General features: G+C 40.8%; 1 long non-coding RNA gene across 2 annotated transcripts in view; it reads left to right on the forward strand.

Moving 5' to 3' along the window:
* The window catches only part of LOC125453096 (uncharacterized), a 324490-nt gene that overhangs the window by 78064 nt on the left and 228036 nt on the right, over positions 1-18390 (forward strand). Inside the window, exon 3 of one of the 2 annotated variants that reach the window (XR_007247682.2) lies at positions 3569-3990. The exons of the other annotated variant lie outside the window; for it this stretch is intronic. This is a non-coding gene — a long non-coding RNA (uncharacterized LOC125453096). Of the gene's footprint in view, positions 1-3568; positions 3991-18390 lie in introns of those variants that run through there. 2 annotated transcript variants of the gene reach the window in all.

An 18390-nucleotide genomic window follows, 5' to 3' on the forward strand; every position in this document is an offset into this window, starting at 1 on the left:
TACTTCCTCAGAACTTTTGGTTTTTATTAGGGAAGGCAAACAATCTGTTGGCCTCCATAGTGAGAAATTTCGAGTGCAGGGAAGAGGATGTCTTGCTGCAATAATACAGGGTGTTGCTGAGGCTACACATGGAATACTGTGTGCAGTTTTGGTCTCCTTATCTGAGGAAGGATGTTCTTGCCTTTTTGGGAGCACAGTGAAGGTTTACCAAATTGATTCCCGGGATGGGAGGACTGACAACTGAGAACAGATTGAGCTTGTTCGGATTGTGTTCACTGGAGTTTATAAGAATGAATGTAGATCTCAGAGAAAACTATTAAATTCTAACAAGGCCAGATAGGCTAGATGCAGGAATGATTTTCTTGATGATGGTGAGCCCAGACCCAGGGCTCATACTTTAGGATAAAACGTAAACCTTTGAAGACTGAGATGTGGATGTTTTTCTTCACCCAGAGGGTGGGTGGTCTATGGACTTTACTACTATAGAAATGGCTGAGGCTAGAACATTACATGTTTTTAAGAAGAAGATAGATACAGTTCTTGTGGCTAGAGGGATCAAGGGATATGCAGGAGAGCAGGACTAGGGTATTGAACTCGATGATCAGCGATTGTCATATTGAATGGCAGGGCAAGCTTGAGGGTTGAATGGCCTACATCTGCTCTTCTCTTCCGTGTTTCTACACAAGATAAGGTGTCACAAACTAAGCTAGCTACACAGAACACAGTTTGAGAAATTGCAAGCCACACTGTAAAATAGAATGGATCCCAACCCCAGTCCAACTCCGGTATCTCCACATCTGGGCAAAAGCAGACAGTTTTTCATCTAAGTGTAAACAGTTATTTCAAATGAAATATATAAAATTAAAGTCCAAATGTAAAATCATGACTAAGTTACAACTGTGAATCCTGATTCAGTTATCCCCTGCACCTACTCCCAATTATCCTCAAGATTATACTTATTTTAATTCTCATTGTGGAATATCAGAGCTTGGCTGGTAAGACATATTTGCTTCCAATAACAGCTACACTTATTTCTGACAATTCTTTGTTAACGTGTTTGATATAACCAAGTGTATTTTTTAACTCAGCATGAGGAACATATTACACAGCTCTTTGATTTTGATAAACGTCTTGTTTAATGGACAATGTGTTCAGCATGATTTAGTTGGACGTAACATTCAGCAGGAAACAAGGTAGTATTTTTCATAACATGTTGCCAAATATATCAGGCTAGATTAGATGAAGTGGCAGATTATCTGCCTCCATCACCACCCTGGGGTAGTCCACTGAGTTGGATACTGTTGGTGATGAGCCATTTAGCAGTCAGTTGGCCATTAATGAGATGAAAGTGGGATTTACAAAAGTCTGGTGGGGATTGGGAGGAATCTGGATGGCGTACAGTTAATACCTTGGTGCAGAATTAGAGTTTGAGAGACTGTGGTTGGTGGGACACAGTGGGGTATGTGGTAGCAGTTGAGGTAATGATGGCTTAAAGCCTTGCATGAGCTAACAGGCCTATATAGAGGGATCCCTTGCTATCCCGCCTACGCCAGCACTGGGAAACCTATCAGAATGACTGCATGACACAGACCTCACCCGCCCATGGTCTCAAATATCCTGCTGATGAATGGGTGGACTGCCAAATTCCACACAGCCATTGGATAAGGTATGAAGGGACTGAAGTGGGCAGGTGGGCATTTGGCCCACATGTTTAGACATATGTTGGGAAAGCATCAAGCTAGCTTTTGCAGTGATCGGCAATCACCAAACAGAATAACCAAAAGGCGAGCAGATTTTGAGATATTTGTCTTTGTCTGCAGAGTCTTTCCTGTTTCAAACTTCCTGATGTTCATTCCCGATATAAATTTATGATCCAGATTAATGTTCAAATAAGCACATTTCTACCCCAATCTGCAAATAACTAAAGATTCAATGTTGCAAAGCATTTTGGTGAAAACATTCTGCATATTCTTCTCATTTCTTGAAGTTCAGGACAGCCTAAGTTTGGTTTAAAGATGAAAGGAGGTCGGTCACAAATCAACTCCAAATAGATTCAACCCTATGAAGACACTTTGGTTTCTTTTCATCATATGACTGGCCAAAAATTGCTCAAAGGCAAATGTTGGAAGGATTTCCAACTTGATGCTCCACCTCATTGTCTCATTGTGGAATAATGAGTGGGCAGGAGACTTGAGTTGGCATGAGGACCAAGGAAGGATGAACAAATCCAGATTTTGGCTTACTACTCCCTCTGTGTGGCTGTTACCTGGATTCTTTGTACCAACAGGCTGTCAAACATCCTTGGGTATGGTATTCTGATCTGGTCAGTGGTCAGGGACAGGAGATTGTGATTACAAATCAAGTAGGCCATGAGAGCCAAGGTCACGAGTGTCAGCCTCTGCAACGGTCCAACAGGCACAATATTCTCTCAGCTTGTTTGGATAACAGTAACGACTGTGGGATGAATGAGCTAAACATGGCACTGTAGTACAGGAAACCATTCAAGTTGGGGGAGCCAAAAGGAGGAATGTAGTGGTAGGCAGGGATTGACATTATACTCTGCAGCAAAGGGCATGAGACCAGATTGTTTTGTGTCCTGTCCTACTGAGGGTTCAGGATATCTGCCCTGAGTTGAAGAAGAATTTGCAGTGGGAAGGGTCAGACAGTTGTTGTGGCCCATGTCAGCATCAACGATACACACAGAATTATGATAGAGGTATTGCATAGTTAATGTGAGGAGCTAGGCACCAAATTAAGATGCTCTACTTCAAAAGTGATAACCTGTGAATTATTTCCTGATTCATTTACAAATCGGAATGAGACAAACAAGGTGAGAGAGATAAATATATGGCTGAAAGACTTTTAAGGGGATATTCAAGAAAACACTGATTAATCAATAGCTGAAGTGATATTTACTGCCTTTTCCTGTTATTGTCATTTGTTCCTACTTACAAATTCCACCAATTTCTGCCTTTTGAAGATTCATCAATGATTGTAGGGAAGAAAGTGTTTCCACCACTGCTGTATAGTTGAAGATTTCTTTCAGTTTGGAATAGAATCCCTGCAGTGTGGCAACAGGACCTTCGGCCCAAGAAGCCCACACTGACCCTCAGAGCAAGCCACCTAATCCACATATCCCTGAACACTATGGGCAATTTAGCATGGCCAGTCTACCTACACTGCACATCTTTGGACTGTGGGAGGAAACCAGAGCACCCGAAGGAAACACGGGGAGAAATCATTTTCTTACTTCAGCGTAGAATCTATTTCTTCTTCTCTTTCTTTTCAGTTCTACCTAGTCCAGGAAGTCCAATTAAATCTTCTGCCAGTTGTCTTTTGACCAATTGAATGACAATGATTTGTTCTGTGACCAATTGTTCACTGAATGGCTTCACTTTGAATAGACTCAGCAGAACTTGTTTTGTCCTTGACTTGCTCACTGGCTTTTGGATCTGATTGAACACCTTAGGGATATTGAGGTCAAGTCATAGCGCAAGCTCAAAAATGAGAAATGTTGATGGGAAACCTTGGCTAAATTGTCAACTATCTTATGCTTTTTGTGTTGCAGAGTTGTTCATCACACACTTTTGATCTTGGGAGTTATGCCACCTGCATCTTGTAGTTTCACCTCTTTAGGCTGGAACTGCTACTTCTTCAGTCACAGAATTGGTTTGATAAGACAATGATATTCTTCCTACACCAAGCATAAAATGAATGCGATGTCCATTGACAAAAACAGCATAAGACCATAAATCTCAGAGCAGCAGTAAGTCATTCAGCCCTTTGAGTCTGTCGTGGCATTCAATGAGATTATGGTTAATCTGATAATTCTCATATCCATTTGCCTGCTTTATTATCATTGAGCTTGATTACATTATTGATTAAAAACCTGGCTATTTCAGCCTTGAATATATGTTTAATAATCCAGCCTCTATTGGTCTTATCTGAAGATTTTCCTGGAAGCTGAACTATTCTGTTAAGTGAGATAACAAGGTGTCGAGCTGGATGAACACAGCAGGCTAAGCAGCTTTTTAGGAACAGGAAAGCTCACGTTTCAGGCCTAGGCCCTTCATCAGAATTTCTGAAGAAGAGCCTAGGCCTGAAACGTCAGCTTTCCTGCTCCACTGATGCTGCTTGGCCTGCTGTGGTCATCCAGCTCTACACCTTGTTATCTCGGATTCTCCAGCATCTGCAGTTCCTACTATCTCTGTTCTGTTAAGTCTTGTTTTTTCAAGATTTTATCTGTTCTCAGAATAAATTAATTGTCAAGAACTTATCTGCTATATCTGTTATATATTTTGATGATTTAGCAATTTTGCACATCGCCATCTGTAGATCCTATTGAATACAATGGATCATTTAGCATTTCCTAATGTTTCTTCACATTGTTGTTGCTGTGACCTCCATGAATGGTTCTTCTGTGGCGTTTGGCTTCCCAAATGCAGTTATGTCTTTTGAATGTCAGTTACTGTGATGGCAATGTTCATTGCAATCTGGTTAATTTAACCATTCCTGCAATGTCCAACAGGGACACAAACAGACTTATGGCATGTTAGCTTATCCAAATGAGAAGCTGAAAATATTTCTATACGTTATCGCTTCCAGGTGGAATCTGTAACTGTGTCAGACATCACTCACCTTTTCAAGCCCTTTCTAGCCCACAGCTCTTGATTCCGCCCTTGTTTGACTGTCTGTATGGGTGTTGCTCAATCTCTCCGTGTCTGTGAGTTTCCTCTGGGCACTCTGGTTTCCTCCCACACTCTAAAAATGAGCAGTTTAGGTGGATTGGCCATGCTAATTTTGCCAGTGTCCAGGGATGTAGAAATGCAGGTTTAAAGAAATGGAGCAATGGGAGGTGTACGTTGGTGGGATGATCTTTGGAAGGTCTGCATGGACTGAATGGCCTGATTCTATACTGTAGTGATTCTATCTATGGGTGGAAGGATGCCATCACTGTTCCTCTTTTCTACATTGAGTCAAAATCCTAAATCCCAAAAGGCCTATCCATTATGCATTGGTAAAGTCTCCAGAAGATTCTTAACAAGAAGAAGCTCTTGCCTTTAACAAGATGTAGTTTATGACGGCTGGGCACAAGTTAGTAAGCTAGCTAGACGTTGTTACTAAGGCTGTTGGAAGACAGAGATGACAAATCTGTCCTTTTCAAGACCCAAAACTTTTGTCCCAAACCTGTTTGCATCCATTATTCTAAAACAAGTATCAGAAAAGGAAATAATTAATGCATCAGGCCAAATGTTGGAAAATGGAATTTGTATTTCATTTAAACAACATTTTCCATTCTTAGATTAATTCAACCCATATTCTAATGGTGAGATCATTGTTGCCTTCTAGAAAAATGCAACTTCCTAAAAATAAATTCATTTTCTACCAATGTCTACTTGTGTTATTTTATTTTTTTTGCCTACAGTTTATTTTCCACGTTGAGTTTCTCCGAAATATTCTAGTCTGTTTTACCTACAGCACACAATATTACTTTAAATGCTTTGAACTCATTTGATACCTGACACAAGACTGGTTCAAATTAACATTTCTCTGTAAAGTGAGAAAATGAGATAAAGCAGCTAACTATAGTTTAGAATCCCATGTGAGGAAGCTTCTAGGGACCATAATGCAGGATAAAATTAATACACATCCAGAAGCACATAGTTTAATTAAGCACATGAATTTGTAAAAGGCAATTCATGCCTGACCAATGTAATAGTATTTATTGATAAAGGAATTGAAAGCATTTGATTAAGTGTTGCATATGATGCTTGTTTGTAAAAAAATATAGCTCACTGTGTTGAAAGGAGAGAGATAGCATGAAGATATTTTTGAAGAAGTATAAAAAGGACATATTTATTCATATTCTTTGGGCTGAAGAAATGTAAATGATCTGGAATTAAAAACTAGAGGCATAATGTAGAAATTTGAAAATATCTGGAGTGTATGTAACAATCAAGAGTAACTTCAGAAGGACATAGATGGATTAATAAGTCAAAAGGTTGATTCCTGATGATATTTCAAGAGATGAAAAATGAAGTGATACATTATATGAGCAACAGCAATGAGTACTCATTCATCAAAAGGCAACATCTTAGAGAAGGTGCAAATGAACCAAGTTATTTCAGGTGAGAGGATGGATTGATATTTCTTTTGGGAAAATGGGACTAAGTAAGCACAGATGGAGATCATGCAGCCAGTTGCATCCATGTCAATGTTCTCCAAAAGGAATTCAGCTATTCTGATTCCTCTTTTCCTTTAGGCCCGAATTTCCTGTCTCCTCAGACAATTAGCCAATACTTTTTGGAAAGGTATTATTAGATTTGTCTGCACCAAAGTCTCAGGCAACACATTCCAGTTCCGAAGCACTTGCTGCATAAATCATTATGCTTCAGAGATAATGGGAACTGCAGATGCTGGAGAATCTGAGATAACAAGCTGTGGAGCTGGATGAACACAGCAGGCCAAGCAGCATCTCAGGGGCAGGAAGGCTGACGTTTCGAGCCTAGACCCTTCATCAGAGAGGGGGATGAGGTGAGGATTCTGAACTAAATAAGGAGAGAGGGGGAGGCGGACCGAAGATGGGTAGAGGAGATAGGTGGAGAGGAGAGTATGGTTGGGAAGGTGGGGAGGGGATAGGTCAGTCCGGGGAGGACGGACAGGTCAGGGAAGCGGGATGAGGTTGGTAGGTGGGAAATGGAGGTGCGGCTAGAGGTGGGAGGAGGGGATAGGTGAGAGGAAGAACAGGTTAGGGAGGCGGGGACGAGGTGAGCTGGTTTTGGGATGCAGTGGGGGGAGGGGGAGATTCAGAACCGTCTCCTCATCCCCCTCTCTGATGAAGGGTCTAGGCCCGGAACGTCAGCTTTTGTGCTCCTGAGATGTCTTTATGCTTCAAGTTGTCTTTAACCGCTTTGCCATTGCCTTGTAGCTGTATGCTTTGACTTTTGACCCTTGTGTCAACTGGAACAATCAGTCCTTATCTATGCTGTCTAGACCCCTCCTGATTTAACAAAGTTCTTTTCAACTTTATCTTCTGAGAAGTACAGCCCAGCTTCTCCAATCTTGCCATGTAATTGAAGACCCTCATTCCTCGAACATTATTGCTTATCTGTTTGTCCCATCTCTAATGTCTTTATTTTCTTCCTGTAGTATGATGCCAAGAGAGAGATGCAATACTCAATTTGAGACTGAGCCAGTGTTTTATAAAAGTTCATAATAATCCCTTGATTTTGAATCCTATAAGTTCTTATAGCATAATGGGGAGCATCGCTGCCTCTGACCCATTTTAGAAATCAATTGTCATGAAAAGTAGGTAATTGAAAATTGGTCTTTAATCCTCCTGATGGAGACAAGAAAAGAGAGAGACAGATTTCTGTGCTTGATGCAGAGTGCTAGGCTAAGATTTGTAACATTTAGTGACAAGCTTGCAACCTGCCCCAAAAAACTAGCTACAGAAATTGAAGTAACACACATTTTTGTATCATTAGATATGGGAATGCTTCAAACTCTACATTTGTACCTCATGTCAGGATCTCGAATGCCTTATTTGTTGCTTTCCTTCCCGTGGCCTGTCAGCAGAAATTGTCCTTCTATTTCTCCACTGTATTTAAAACTGTATCCCATATTTTTCATTGCCCCCTATTCATTCAACTACACAAAAACATACCATTTCACATTTCTCTGCATTAGTTGTTATCTGCCAAATGGGTTCAGGCCCGAAAAGTCAGCCGTCCTGCTTCTCTGATCCTGCTTGGCCTGCTGTGTTCATCCAGCTGTACACCTTGTTATTTTTGTAATTACCATCAGTTTTAAGGAAGGGTCATTAGACCTGAAACGTGAACTCTGATTTCTGTCCGCAGATGCTGCCAGACCTGCTGAGCTTTTCCACAAATTTCTACTTTTTGTTTCTACTCTCTCTTTCCAGTCACTCACTCAACTTCATAATCATCCTGTCAATGTCCATTTTATACCATGGTAACGTCTGCACTTTTTTTAGTTTTAGTTTTTTTTTAGAAAACTGGACTGAAATGGCAACGAAACGTTTAATAACCAGGATTTACAAGAATGGCTTCATGGTTTGAATGCAAAAAAAAATATCAGTTATGAACCCTGAATGTGTAGATATGAGATCCAGCAAAGTGTAGATGGACTGGAGCTGAAGGTTGTGCACAAAGGAACCTGATTGGTGTGGTTATCAGTGACAAAGGTCCTCTGCCTGCCAACAACAATGTGATTGGTTGTCAGGTAGTTGAGCAGCTTGAGCTGGGAATGAGACAGCGAGAAGTAGTCAGACCAGAAATGCAGCAGCAAAAAAAAAACACACTGTTTCAGTTATAATGGGAACTGCAGATGCTGGAGAATCCAAGATAATAAAATGTGAGGCTGGATGAACACAGTAGGCCCAGCAGCATCTCAGCAGCTCTCTGATGAAGGGTCTAGGCCCGAAACGTCAGCTTTTGTGCTCCTGAGATGCTGCTGGGCCTGCTGTGTTCATCCAGCCTCACATTTTATTACTCTGATTCAGTTCTCTGTCATATGCTGCTTTAAACCTAAAGAATCCAAAATGGCTGCCCAGGGCTCATCAAATCCATCCACTTTTCTTCTATTTCCTTTTACTCAGCTCTTGTGTCGAGCTCAGTCGCAATGACAAGGTAAGCCCGGCGTGGGCTCATGGAGAGGGTGCGGAAGGCAGGTTTGAGTTCCCCGTGGCTTCTGCAAGGATGAATTGGGCCCAGTGCTGACTCATGGCTGATGGGGTGAGGCACGTTTGGAGTCCTAGCGTCATCCGCATCTGGCACAGACCCTTAGAAACAGTGGCGGAGGAGGGGTTGGGTCCAGTCCGAGGCCCAGTGACATCAGCAGCAGCTGCATTGGCAAGGTTCAGCAAGGACTCACGGTGGCAGTAGCTTCAGTGGAGGCAAGATGGCGCTGGAGAGTAGCGATTCTTGTTTTGGTGGCACAGTGAAGGTCTCAGGGTTGGCTGCTCCAGATGGACTGTAAAACTGAATTTTATTTCTTTATTTTTCTGCCTTTATATTCCATGTTTTGGCTAATTTTTCTGTGCTTTAAGATGGTGCTGGAGAGTGGCAACACCATACAACACTTTTCACAGTATTTCAGAACATAGAACACAGAAAAGTACAGCACAGTACAGGCCCTTCGGCCCACAATGTTGTGCCGTGGAATAACCCTAATCCAAAAATAAAATAACCTAACCTACATTCCCCTCAATTCACTGCTGTCCATATGCATGTCCAGCAGTCGCTTAAATGTCACTAATGACTCCGCTTCCATGACTACCACTGGTAAACTATTCCATGTGCTCACAATTCTCTGGCTCTCCCTCTGACGTCTCCTCTATACCTTCCTCCTAACACCTTAAAACTATGACCCCTTGTGGCAGTCAGACCTGCCCTGGGGAAAAGTCTCTGGCTATTGACTCTATCCATGCCTCTCATTACCTTGTACACCTCAATCAGGTCACCTCTCTTCCTCCTTCTCTCCAGAGAGAAAAGTCTGAGCTCAGTCAACCTCTCCTCATAAGACCAGCCCTCCAGTCCAGGCAGCAACCTGGTAAACCTCCTTTTCACCCTCTCCAAAGCCTCCACATCTTTCCTCTCATAGGGCGACCAGAACTGGGCACAATATTCCAAGTGTGGTCTCACCAGGGTTTTGTAGAGCTGCAGCATAACCTCGCGGCTCTTAAACTCGATCCCCCGTTAATGAAAGCCAAACACCATATGTTTTCTTAACAACCTTATCCACCTGGGTGGCAACTTTGAGGGAGCTATGCACTTGAACACCAAGATCCCGCTGTTCCTCCACACTGCCGAGAATCCTGCCTTTAATCCTGTATTCAGCATTTAAGTTTAACCTTCCAAAATGCATCACTTCGCATTTATCCAGGTTGAACTCCATCTGCCATTTCTCAGCCCAGCTCTGCATATTGTCAATGTCTCGCTGAAGCCTGCAATAGCACCCGATACTATCAACAGTATCTTCAACCTTTGTGTCATCAGCAAACATACTAACCCACCCCTCAACCTCCTCATCCAAGTCATTTATAAAAACTACAAAGAGCAGAGGCCCAAGAACAGAGCCCTGTGGGACACCACTCAGCACTGACCTCCACGCAGAATATTTACCATCTACAACCACTCACTGCCTCCTGTCAGCCAACCAATTCCGAATCCAGACAGCCAAATCACCCTGTATCCCATACCTCCTGACTTTATGAATGATCCTGCCGTGGGGAACCTTCTCAAATGCCTTGCTGAAGTCCATGTACACCACATCCACTGCTTGGCCCTCATCAACCTGTCTCGACTTCCTCAAAGAACTCAATAAGATTTGTAAGGCATGACCTGCCCCTCTCAAAGCCATGCTGACTCCCTTTAATCACTCTATGCTTTTCCAAATAGTCATAAATCCTATCCCTCAGAATTCTTTCTAAAACCTTGCTGACCACAGGCGTAAGACTGCCTGGTCTGTAATTTCCAGAGCTTTCCCTATTCCCTTTCTTGAAAAGAGGAACAACATTTGCCTCCTTCCAATCTTCCAGTACGACTCCCATGGAGAGTGAGGAAGCAAAGATCTTCGCCAGCGGCTTAGCAACCTCCTTTCTCGCTTCCCGGAGCAACCTTTCCACACACACACTCACACACACACCCAGACACGCGCACACACACATACATACACACTCACTCACTCACACAGATTGACCAGAATGATACACAAGTTGCATAGACTTCTCATGTTTAAAATGCTTTGGAAAATCTAATTGTTGGCTTTAACATGATAAAGAGATTCAATAGACTAAATAAAGAGAAACAAATAAAGAGAAGTAATTAAAAGAGAAGCAGTGGTTCACACTGCTCCCTCACAGTGCCAGGGGCTCAGGCTCAATTCCAGCCTTGGATGACTGTGGAGTTGACACTTTATCCTGTGCCCACATGGGCTTTCTCCAGGTGCTGTCATTTCCTCCCACAGGGCAAACATGTGCAGGTTAGGTGGGTTGGCCATGCTATATTGCCCATAGTGTCCAGGGGTGTGCAGGCTCGGTGCATTGACCATCGGAAATACAGGGATAAGATGCGTAGGGTGGGGTCTGTGTGGATCATTCTTTTTAGGGCCAGTGCAGATTAGATGGGCTGAATGTCTGCTTTCTGCTCTGCATGGATTCCATACATTTCTTTCTGGGAATAAAGATCAAAATCTTAAAAGTAGAGCTGAGTCAGCAGCTTCTTTCTCACAAAAAAGTAGCAGTAATTTAGAATTTCACTTTTCAAAATATTGTGCTGCATTTCAAAGGCAGAGGTCTATGTCATTTTATTAGTTAAAAACACCATGGACTATGATCAAAAGGGAATAAACCAAGTTAAGGTACAAATGTTCTAATTAAATTGAATCAAGAGAACTATATAGTCTATTCCTAAATGTTAATTATATGTTTATTCCTCATACTTGGAATATTCAAAATCATTCCTAAAATCCTCCGTTTTAACAAAACTCGCAATCTTTATTATTACTGCAGTGACTCCGATGTTACAAGCAGCAAGGTATCAACACTCATTCTTGACCTCAATAAAAATATTTTTTTCGATTCCAATTTGACATGCAGTCTGGCACAATCTTTGGGGATGTGTGGAATCTAGCAACTATGAAGTAATCTAGCACTCTTAACAGCAATCAGATTGAAAAAGTCTCATCAACGGCAAAGCAGGATATAAAAAACAACTTGCAGTATAATCCAAGATAACAAAGTGTGAAGCTGGATGAACACAGCAGGCCAAGCAGCATCTCAGGAGCACAAGAAGGGTCTAGGCCCGAAACGTTAGCTTTTGTGCTCCTGAGATGCTGCTTGGCCTGCTGAGTTCATCCAGCTCCACACTTCGTTCTCTTGGATTATCCAGCATCTGCAGTTCCCATCATCTCTGCAGTATAATTCACAACTTAACCATTAGGGAGTGAAACCAAGTTTAGGCCATTCACATGGAATTCAAGTAGAAGCAAAATATCAATTGTAAAATTTAACATTTTTATGTCTCGAAAACGATCTTGCAATTTAAATGTTGTTCTGAGAAAATGACCTTAACATCTGATAAATTCTTTTTTTCAATATCAGAGAGATTGTTCAGCACTCAATATGACTTAATACGGCTATAAAGACGCAGTTACATCTTATTCAATCAATAAAGCGTGCAATTTTCAATTGATTGCATAAAGTGGAAAATGCATAAAAAGTTGAATTTCATCTCAAATCATTGATTCCGTGTTGATTGTGTCTGCAAAATCTGTAACAATCGAGAGCTTTGTCACTGACAACAGTTTCTGGGTTTTCAGATACCAGAAGTAGTTTCTACAGTTACATGACAATGATAGAGAGCACTGACAGTTTTAACACCATTCAGTAGAAATTTTGGATGATTGTCTTAAATTGAGACCTTGTGAAAATCAGAGTCAAGAAGCTCTAACAAGCTGACAGTCACTTGATAGGACAAGATTACACATGAGTGGCAAGATTATGCTGAACCTATGAAGCATAGCATAACTAGTTAAGAGAAATCTCTCTAGTACAAAGTAGGAAGGAATCTGATGGCACCCTGGATATATTGTGGATGAAATAACCAGTCCCAAAATGATGACAACCCATCACATTAAGGTTTCAAAAGAATTAACTTGACATTATGTGGTATTATATTAGCCAATGGTTTCCAAAGATGAGCACCATTTAATATTCAAAGAAATCACCCTGATAAAATGTTTTGGTAAATTTAAGTGATTGCTTATACTGACAGAAATTGTTTACAGAAGAGCTGGCCAGTTATCCAGTAATGAATTTCAGTGCAATTATTGAGTGAACTGAACCCACGCTCAACACTCTCTTCCTCATCTCATCCGTGGAAAATGTTTAGATGTAATTTTTCTGGAGTCTGTTTGATAGCAATGTTTACTTCAGTGTATTTCAATCAACATTGCTATTGCCAGCTCAATACAACCCAGATTTTTAAACTCCAATCATAGTCAGTGCCAATCAAGTTTCTGCGAGTTTTTGCACTCATTTTAAAAACAATGCACTTAAAGCTGGTCACATCCCCAGGGTAAATTAATCACCACTGGGAGTTTCCACAAAATGTACTCATTTGTAAGAATTGAAGACAATTGATAGGTACATTTTAAGAGGCTTTGAATTTTTTTTTTGAAAAACAACTTTGTGAACGAGCTCCTGCTGCCCATCAACCAATTAGAAGGGTCTAGGCCCAAAACATCAGCCTTCCTGCTCCTCTGATGCTGCTGGGCCTACTGTGTTCATCCAGCTCTACACCTTGTTATCTCAGATTCTCCAGCATCTGCAGTTCCTGCTATCTCTGAAATACTTAGAAAGTAATTCCCTTTAGTTTCAAAAGTCATTGCAATTATTTAAAATTGAGTTACTCACAGGTGTTGAATTCACTCTGTGAAACTCGGTCTTATTTTTATGATATACCATTTTCAAACAAATGGACGACCCAAAGATTATGAAGCAGGGATTCTTTCTTCCTCTGGAACCTGGCCATTACAAATATGATGGGAAAGTAAGGTAAAATCAGGGAGACAGACTATTTACATGGTATTAAGTCAGTGATTTATGTACGGGTGAGGAAACTATTTGCCTATCTGATGATGTTCTCCATCAGGCATTCCTTTCCAAAAGGGCACCCTTTCCTCCAGGGAAAGTGTTTTGATTGCTCTCACTACTCTGCTCAGTGCCCTCTCTCATTATCTCCACTCGCTGCTGAAAGTTCTGATGTAAGGATGAATGTACCAAATTATCGTCATTAAATGTATTAGGGAATATTTTAAAGAAAATCTCTTTAAAAAGGAACATGCTACTGTAAACCACCATTGATTTGACTCTTTAAGTGCTTGGCTATAAGAAAGTGAATTTGAATGTCGACTCAATAAGAAAAAGCACTCTCCAAAATGTGTATGATTTAAGGTGCAATTTATGATAAAATCATCAATTTCATATCCTTTTAAAAACAGTGTAACAATGAAATGTAATGGTCAGAAAGAACATCAGTTGTGAGAATGAAAGGTAATGGATCAGAATTTACTCTTGTATGGACACTAAAGCCAACAGTGCTCATCCTCCCACATGTACAAAACAGACAGCAGCTTCAAACTCAAGCAGATTGGCAGATAAGTGAAAAAAATCTGGAAGTAGTTTGAGATGAACAGTTTTTCAATAAGTTGCAGGAAAATAGCATTTCATTGTTCGCCACACCATGCAAATGTCTTGAATTGTGAAGATTCTGTAGCCACATATTAGACATGGATTAAACTCTTCACTCCCCATAGATGCTGCCAAATCTGCTGAGTTTCTCCAGAAATTTCAGCTTTTGTTTCAGATCTCCAGCATCCGCAGTTCCCTTAAATAAAAACTGAAAGAACTGTGGATGCTGGAAATCAGAAACAAAATCAGAAGTTGTTGGAAAAGCTCAGTAGGTCTGGCGAATCTTTGGAGAGAAATCAGAGATAACAAGAGAATCTAGTCACACTTCCTTGGAAGTTCTCTGTTTTATTACGGAATGAAATCATCACAGAAGATTCGAGCTTGCCCATTTCAATCTATGTACAATTTTCATTGGTGTGCTAATGCTCACTTACTGGCAAACAACATTCTCTGCACTGAAAATTAACTTAAATATTTGTAGCCTGAAGTGCCTACTTTAAAACTTTATTGTTTTGGCAATTGTTTTTCTTACTTGTTCTTTCTGTTTTAGTTCCCTTTTGCTTGTCATGATCAAAGTTGGAAATCGCGCTGTGATTCTTTATTACACCACACCACTGGTCTCAACATAGATTGAAATGTTTCACTAAATGCAGATTTGGTCGATTGTACTGTATCTATGTGGGGTTTTGAGTAAAAACGTCCATCAACCAGGTTTCTTTATTGAATATTATGGATATAAATTATAGGCAGTGATGAGGCAGTAGAGATCTCCCTTGAGGCTAGGGGCTGGCTTGGACTGGGTCAGAAAGACTGATATTCTGAACTGAAAGAAACCAAAATAACTGCAGATGCTGTAAATCTTAGACAAAAATGGAAGTGGGTGAAAAACTCAGCAGGTCTGGCAACATCTATGAAGAGAAATCAGCGCTAACTTTTCGGATCTGATGACCCTTCCTCAGATATTCTGAACTGTTAACTTCTTTATTTTTGTAATTTATTTCTATGAACTGTAATCCTGAGCCATTGATTTCTTAACTTTTATTTTGTTTTTGTGTTCTAAGAACCTTTTCTTAAGTTTCTGAACTGGGCTCAGCAGCTCTAACAGCATCTGTGGAGAGAAATCAGAGTTAACATTTCAGGTTCAGTGACGCCTTCCTCAGAACCCATCCTGAGGAAGGGCCGGTCAACCTGAAATGTTAACTCTGATTTCTCTCCACAGATGCTGTCAGACCTGCTGTGCTTTTCCAGTAATTTCTATTTTAGTCTCTGATTTACAGCATCTGCAGTTCTTTTGATTTTTATCTCTGCCTAGGTACCTTTATGCCTAAGATAATGCTGTAATATGGCGAATATAAATTTTCACTGCTCATTTGAGTACGTGACAATAAAGTTAATTTAATTGTTATTAATTATTAAGATAAAGCAGAAATCTTATCTAATAAAGATGCAATTTGGTGTAACACACAGTTTGAAGAATAAAGTATAAATTGATTAATTTAATTGATTGATCATTCATTCATTTATTGTTGAATTTAGTTGTATCACGTAATTGTTATAAATGCAGTGAAAAGTGTTGCATAATGTCGCTCTCTGGTGCCATCTTAAAACACAGAAATAAACCAGACCTAGAATATAAAGGTAAACAATTTTTTTAAAACTTAAAAGGTGAACAGTACAGTCCTCCTTAAGTGCTTAGCCACGTGCCTGAATCCAGTCTCATCCTCTTCGATGCTGTGACCAACATCAGCATGAAGCATTTTCTGAAGAAGGGTCCTGACCTGAAACATCAACTTTCCTGTTCCTCTGATACTGCCTGACTTGTTGTGTTCCTCCAACTCCACACTGCGTTATCAGCATGAAGCAGTTAGCCAGACTTCAAGATTTACCACTATAAATAATACCCACACTCCACACACGTCACAATTACAGCAAAAATAAGTGCTTTGTAGAGATGAAATGTGAAAGAAAAAAACACTTTGGATAAATAATGAGATAACAAGGTGTAGACTTGGATGAACACAGCAGGCCAATCAGCATTAATGGTTAACTTTTGAAGGAAATAAAATGACAAGGTATGAAATATTCAAGATAGTTTTTGTCAGAATCCTAATATACTGAGATAGACAACACTAAACATAAGCAATTTTCATTGAGACTTTCACAGTTACAGTTTATTCCAGAATGTTGCAATAGACCTTTTCAGTGGTGTTTCAAGAGAACAGCTTGATCAATGATTTAGTTAGCACACTGAGCCCTCAGAAAGGGTTCTCTCAGAGAGGCAGAAAATGAGCTGAGTAGTTTCTTTTTGTTTCACAGCAAATCGTATTCCAACCGAAGTCTAAATAGCACCCAAAGCAAAATCGACTTCTAACAGCCATAAATCCAGGGAAGCAATTCTCAATAAGTAAGCTCTATCAATACTTGACCATGCAATTTACAAGAAATATCTTTAAAAAGATCCTAATAAGTCTGGCCAATGACTTGTAAAAGAAAAACAAGGATCTTCCCTTATTTTTTTCAAATGAACCCATGGCTATAACCCTTTAAACATGAATCCTCCAGAAACATCCAGAATAAAGCATCTTCATAGCACTCATAATAGAAGCTTTACTTTCCTCTTATTTCATGTTATGAACATTTTTGACTTTGAGTTAACTATTCTAGCTCACACTTTCTTCATCAGACTTTGACCTTTTTGATAGTCTGCCTCAATCTACTTTGTAACCCAACCCTAAGCCTAAATTTGTTCAGGACACACTGAGGTCAGCCGTAGAGAAGTGACCTAGGAGGCAGCGTCAGGATAAATTCAAGAAATGCAGATCAGGGTGACTCTCCAATGTGATCCCACCAGCGGAACATTTTACCAGCGGTGGGGCCCAACCTGTGGAGTTTATCCACTCTGAGGAGATGAACAGCTTCCTGTCACAATCGAAAGTTGAATTATAGGCAATTCTGCCAGCCTTTCAGCATTTTTCTGACAGCAGGGCACACCCTTTACTCCATACCCCCACCTCACAGGAATGCTGCCAGCTAAATGGAAACTGCAGTAGCCTGGCATACTGTTCTTGATGCCAAAAGGGTGGACCACAGGGCAGAGAGAAGCCCTATTCTCCAAATAAGCTCCTCATAATCCAATTGATTAGGGATAGTCAGCACGGTTTTGTGAAGGGAAGGTTGTGCCTCACAAACCTTATTGAGTTCTTTGAGAAGGTGGCCAGACAGGTAGATGAGACTAAACCGGTTGATGTGGTGTTTATGGATTTCAGCTAGGTGTTCGATAAGGTTCCCCACAGTAGGCTATTGTACAAAATGCGGAGGAATGGGATTGTGGGAGATATAGCAGTTTGGATCAGAATTGGCTTGCTGAAAGAAGACAGAAGGTGGTAGTTGATGGGAAATGTCCATCCTAGAGACCAGTTACTAGTGGTGTACCGCAAGGGTCGGTGTTGGGTCCACTGCTGTTTATCATTTTTATAAATGACCTGGATGAGGGCGTAGAAGGATGGGTTAGTAAGTTTGCAGACGACACTAAGGTCGGTGTAGTTGTGGATAGTGACGAAGGATGCTGTAGATTGCAGAGAGACATAGATAAGCTGCAGAGCTGGGCTGAGAGGTGGCAAATGGAGTTTAATGCAGACAAGTGTGAGGTGATGCACTTTGGTAGGAGTAACCAGAAGGCAAAGTACATGGTTAATGGTAAGATTCTTAGCAGTGTAGATGAGCAGAGAGATCTCGGTGTCCATGTACACAGAACCTTGAAAGTTGCCACCCAGGTTGACAGGGCTGTTAAGAAGGCATACAGTGTTTTGGCTTTTATTAATAGAGGGATCGAGTTCCGGAACTAAGAGGTTATGGTGAAGCTGTACAAAACTCTGGTGCGGCCGCACTTGGAGTATTGTGTACAGTTCTGGTCACCACATTATAAGAAGGATGTGGAAGCTTTGGAAAGGGTGCAGAGGAGATTTACTAGGATGTTGCCTGGTATGGAGGGAAGGTCTTACGAGGAAAGGCTGAGGGACTTGAGGCTGTTTTCATTAGAGAGAAGAAGGTTGGAAGGTGGCTTAATTGAAACATATAAAATAATCAGAGGGTTAGATAGGGTGGATAAGGAGAGCCTTTTTCCTAGGATGGTGACAGCGAGCACGAGGGGGCATAGCTTTAAATTGAGGGGTAAA

Source organism: Stegostoma tigrinum, chromosome 6 (assembly GCF_030684315.1).
Source record: "Stegostoma tigrinum isolate sSteTig4 chromosome 6, sSteTig4.hap1, whole genome shotgun sequence".
Lineage (NCBI taxonomy): Eukaryota > Metazoa > Chordata > Chondrichthyes > Orectolobiformes > Stegostomatidae > Stegostoma > Stegostoma tigrinum.